Below are 6,103 nucleotides of genomic sequence, written 5' to 3'. Positions count from 1 at the left end.
GTATCCCCTTGTTCTATTTGAACAGCAGCCTTTTGGTGTGTGTAGAGGTTCTGCATGAGCACAATTAAGTGTTCTGTAATTTCTATTCTTTGAAATGTTATCCATAATTGGCTATAGTCCACACATTTGAATGCCTTTGCATGGTCAATGAAACACAAGTAAACATTTACTGGTTTTCTTGGCTTTAGCCAAGATCCATCTGACATCAGTAATGATGTCTCTTATTCTGCTTGAATCTCACTTGAATTGCCAGAAGTTCCAGTGGATGTACTTCTGCAACAATTTAAAAAGTATTTTCAGCAAATGTGTGAGATATTTATGACATTGATAATTTCTGCACTCTGTTGGATCATCTTTCTTTGGAATGGGCACAAAAACAGATCTCTTCCAGTTGGTTGGCTAGGTAGCTGTCTTCCAAATTTCTTGGCATTGATGAGTAAGCATTTCCTATATTACATTCATTTGTTGAAACATCTCAATTGGTATTTCGTCAGTTCCTGGAGCCTTATTTATCACCAATGCCTTCAGTGCAGCTTGGACTTCTTCCTTTCAGTACCATCAGTTCTTGATCACATATTCTTCTAAAGAATAAAGAACATTGACCAATTCTTTTAGGTACAATGGCTCTATGCATTCCTTCCATCTTCTTTTGATGCTTCCCACATCGTTCACTATTTTGCCTATGGAATCCTTCAAAATTGCAACTCAAGGCTTGAATTTTTTCTTTAGTTCTCTTAGCTCACAAAATGTCAATTGTGTTCTTTCTTTTTGATTTTCTAACTCCAGATCTTTGCATATATCATTATAATAGTTTACTTTGTGGATATTTCTAGCTGTTTGAGTCATGCCACATCAGCAAATGAAGGTCCTGAAAGTTTTATTCCATCCCTGTCATTAAAGTCAACTGGGCTTTGAGGAGGCAGCTCTTCCTCAACTGTACTTTGAGTGTCTACCAACCTGAGAGGGACTGTATCAGATAATGTATCCCCTACTACTCCTAAGGTTTCCACTGCCCATGTTCTTTAGAAGAAAAGCACCAGGTCCTTTTTAGTCTTAGTCTGGAGGCTCTACTGAAACTTGTCCACAATGCTGGTATTTGAAATACCAGTTCCATAGCTTCCAGCATCACAGCAACATGCAAGCCACTACAGTAACAAACTGACAGATGAGTGGTGGGAAGTACATTAGAAGGTTAAAAAAGTAAATTAGCATGGAGTTTTTAGCCCTGTAGGTATACTGATGAATGTAAGTTGGGCTTATAAAAATGTTTTTGTTGTTATAACTAACTTCAGGGGGTATTTTTATAAAAATAATAAATTTCTGCTGAAACACTGCACTAAAATTTTAAAGACAGTCAATTTGATCTCACCACTTCTGACAGTTTCACTTGGTGTGCTCTGCACCCCTTGACTCCCTTAGCGATGCCATTGGTGCCTGGTGCATGGGGCTACTGGATGAATACTTGTTTAGCAATGTCTGTATGTGTGTGGTTTCTTTGCTTTTCTGTTAGGTCAGGCTGTCACACTATAACACACAACTGAAAGATTCTGATAGAACACTTATGTTGTAAGGTCTTGACAGGTTTAATGTGCCACTCTGCTCTCAATGGAATCTTAGCAAATAATCTGGGTAGAATGTTCTCTGTCTGCTGGCCACTTCTTGAGGGTCAGTGCTGTTAGCCTTCCCATCAGAGTAGCCTAGCCGGGTGGCTGAGCTGTTAAAAGAGAAGGTTGAATCCTTGGCTGTACTGGCCTCTTTTTTGTAGGCATTTGGGGTTGGGAAAATACGTGATATTTAGCCCTAGGAAATTGACTGCAATTAGTTTCAACTCCAAACTCCACACTACTCAGTTCTTGACCCTAGCTTGTTAATATTTATTTGTTCATTTGTCATAGTGTATTCATTTTTTCACCTCAAGGTTTATTTATTTATAAATGCTTAATTAATGTGTGCAGCAGCATGTTTGATGTTTGCTGAGCCACAGTCACGTGTCAACCTGAGCCTGGAGACTTCAGTAGAGCAGAGGTCATACGTAAGTCAGGTGCTAGGACCACAAATAGTAGGCGTTTGTCAGAGGTTGGAGTAAGCTGGAGTTCAGAAACCCAGGGAAATAGTATGGACATTAAGAAAGTGCAAGGTTGCCAGAGGTTAGAGCAGGCCACAGGTAAAGAATTCAGGACAGACTATAGAAATGCCATTTATGCAGCCATTCAGTAAACACTTGTTGAGTATTTACTGTGTGCCAGGAACAAAGTCTTGTCCTGTGGATTTAATATAAGTAAGACATGGCTCATTCCCCAAGGACATAGTTAAGCAGTTGCAATCACTTGTTCAGCTTTATTTGCTGCAGCTTCACATACAGATTTCCATGAATCAACATAGTCCACATATTTTTTATTTTAATAGGGTACTGTAGTCTATCCTTTTAAAATTAGCAGTTGCTTAGACCATTTTCCTTTTAATTGTTCATTAAGTTTTTTTTTATTACTATAATTAAAAATAATGCTACTCTATAAATACTTTTGCACAAATTTCATTTTCTGCTTTTGTACATCCCCAAAATGGAACCGACAGACAAAAGATTTCTGAAGTTTTGTAATTTCTTCCACATATTGACAAATTGCTTTCCAGAAATAAGGAGTCCATAAACAGTGTTGGGGTTGGGGAAATATGTGATATTTAGCCCTAGGAAATTGACTGCAATTAGTTTCAACTCTAAACTCTACACTACTCAGTTATCATCCCAGCTTGCTAATATTTATTTGTTCATTTGTCATACTGTATTCGTTTTTCATTTCAATGTTTATTTATTTATAAATGCTTAATTAATGTGTGCAGCAGCGTGTCTGCCATTTTGCTGAGCCACAGTCACATGTCAACCTGAGCCCATCAACAACATTGATGGACTCCTGTTTTCCATGGATCCTCTTCCAACACTGACATTAGAGGAGAAAAAACACTTTTTAGTTTCTTGTGCCATTTTATGAATTCTAATCCACTTCTTTAATTGGTATGAACCTGTACATTTTCCATGTGATCCCATTTAATTTCACAGGATTTTCATTTGTGTAAACTTTCAATATTCCCTGACTACTTAATGAGTAAAATCAGAGTATTTATCTATATATACTACTCTATATATTTTGGGCAACAAATATGTGTCAAGTATTTTTCAGTTTGTTGCATTTCTTTTGACATTTATTTCATTGCTGTATTTATTTAAATATGAATACCCATCGCTGTCCACTTGATTCTGACTCATAGCAAAGCAATCCCATAGCACAAAGCAGAACTGCCCCCTAGGGTTTCTAAGGCTGTAATCTTTACAGAAGCAGACTGTCACATCTTTCTCCCTAGAACAGCTGGTGGGTTTGAACTGCCAATCTTTTGGTTAGAAGTTGAGTGCTTAACCACTGCACCATCAGGGCACCTAACTACAAATAGACCCATATTATAATAATATTCTTCATATTTTGAAGTACATGTATCTCTTATAGATATATTAGTCCACTTGCCCTAATATATTAGCATTCTGGCTAATATATTAATATATATATTTCCTTCTACTTCTTTTGGTAGTCGGACTCGACGGCACATAACAACAACAAACCTTACATTATACATTGTAAGGAGCTGTGGAGTTCATTTTTCTCTACACCATTCTCCAGTTATCCCACCATTAATTCTTATGTAAATTTGTCTTATATCTATTATTTGTCTGAAATTACTGTCTACTTGATCATATATCAAGTTCCTACAATAGCTTTAATTTATGAAGTATCCATTCTATGATTTATTTGATCATTCTTTAAAAACAACAACAACCAAAAAAAGGTATTTGATTATACCTCTTAAACATAAAAGTTTTGTCTGCTTATTTGTTTGGATTTATTTTATTATCAAATTTTATATTATAAAATTATTTAATATTATTTAACAGTGTTTATTTTTATTTATTTAAAATAATTATTATATACAAATAATTGAACAATTATTTAAATATCACTAGGAGTTTTTAAAAAGACAGTTAAATTAAATACAAGATTAATTTAATAACATACTAAATAAGAAGTATATCATCTCTGTTAAACTTAATTTTACCAATCAAAATCCTACTATTGCTTAAACAGGAAATAACATATTCCTCCTTGGCTTCTCTCCAATTATCCTGTCATGTAGGGGAAGCTGTAGCTAGAAATCCTTCATAAGAGTTTTTCCATGGAAACCCACACACTGTCCTCTTCCTCCACCGACTTTCTCAGAAAAGAGAGGCCTCAGATGCCCTCAGGAGCATGAGCTGCCTGTGATCACAAGATCCAGGTTTCTCTTACACAGGCAGGGAAAAGAATGGGGCTCAGCAGAACATGTGTCTGCCTGCCAACTGCAGCCCTCAGTGGTTTTCTGCCAGTATGAGAGCAAAGAGGGCATGTAGGAGATAAGAGAGAAAACCCTGCTTTCAGATATGGTTGGTATCCTGGAGACAGGGATAAGGCTATTCAGAAATGAGGGTAGGGTATTGAGCTAGTGTTCTGGATTTTTACTAGAAGTTTAAAGAATTATTCTCTTTTACCAAATTGAGAGAGAATGGGATTTGGTAAAGAATAAAATACACTAGAAATAAAGAAAAACACTTAAGGATTTGCTGATGGTGTTGATAATATAATGCCTGAGTGCATGTGCATGTCTAAAACTGCTAGGAACCAAAATACACTTTTACCATTTGTACTATGGTAAATTTCAGCTTTGGCCAAGGGAAATTAATACTGAGATTTTGATTTTTGCTTATAAAAGACCACATATTGAATTTCCGAATTTCAATCAAGCTAATTCACATTGATGCATTGCTTAAAATGACTAAGAAAACAAATGGAGTATTTCTTCCAAAATTCTGGCTCAGGGTAGCTTAGTAAATTAGAGCAATGTCTCAATGAACACATTCTTTATACTTAGATACCTTTATAATAAAGTCCTTATAGAAGTACACACACGCATACCATGAACAGATTCACAAATCATGAAAATTCGTGCAAAACACTCCAATTACCAGCTTCTATTTAGTGAATGCCTAGCAAAGCTATGAAATCACAAAATGTGTTGTTTTCAACCCAGTTGCTCATTCTAGAACATTATTAATTTTTAGTGACCACCTCTCTTTATTTCCACATTTACCCTACTCTTCACCCTCAAAATAGAAATATGAACTGTTTACCCAATTCATTAATTACTGTTCATACCCAATTCATGAATTCATTTTTTTCCTTTTTATTTTTCAACCAGCACTACTGAATGCCTACTGTAGTGCCAGACACTGCATGATAAGAAAGGTAAGAATCCTGCCTTGGAGAAGCTCACATGCCAGGGACAGGCATTCTTGTGTTGCCTACAAGACAATTATAATACAATGTGACAAGATTCCAAGTAGAGGCTTTAGGTGTACTTCCTTGTGAATGACTTTTAATATGTTACATGAATTAGAACTTGTATTTTTTGACATTTTTATGAATGTTATGAAACAGTTTTGTTAGAAATATTTTAGGCATTATTATTTGCAGGAGGCCATTTTGGGGGGAGCAAAGGAGCCTCTGAATTATAGAAAAGATGGCCCTTCCCTCTCCCTGAAAACCTTTTACTCCCTGAAGAAGGAGCCCAAGCTGGCCCAGAGGTTGCTGGAGGCAGGGAGCCTAGAATGCTCACCAGCCACTCCAGCACCCCCAACTGACACAGATCAACACTCTCTTCCTAAAAATAGACCTATAACTTCCTTTCCTCCACTCTCAATCTGAGCACGCCCTTCTTACTTTATTCAAGACTCTTATTAGTATATTCTATATTTTATGGCTAAATCAATCTTATTTTTATGCATCTGTAATAATGTCTTTCTACCATAACCATCAGATGAAGATTAAAGACTACAGTTTGCAGTATGGATTACACCTCAGCATAAAACGAAAATTTTCACAATTGGACATCATAGACTGCAACATCATCATAAATGGAGAAATGATTGAAGTTGTCAAAGATTTCATATTACTTGGTTCCACAATCAACACCAATGGAAGCAGCAGTCAAGAAATCAGATGTCATATTGCACTGGGCAAATCTG

Source organism: Orycteropus afer, unplaced genomic scaffold, assembly GCF_000298275.1.
Source record: "Orycteropus afer afer isolate SDZICR_OR568_19922 unplaced genomic scaffold, OryAfe1.0 scaffold00215, whole genome shotgun sequence".
NCBI classification, from domain to species: Eukaryota; Metazoa; Chordata; class Mammalia; order Tubulidentata; family Orycteropodidae; genus Orycteropus; species Orycteropus afer.
Note: the sequence above shows the minus strand (reverse complement) of the source record.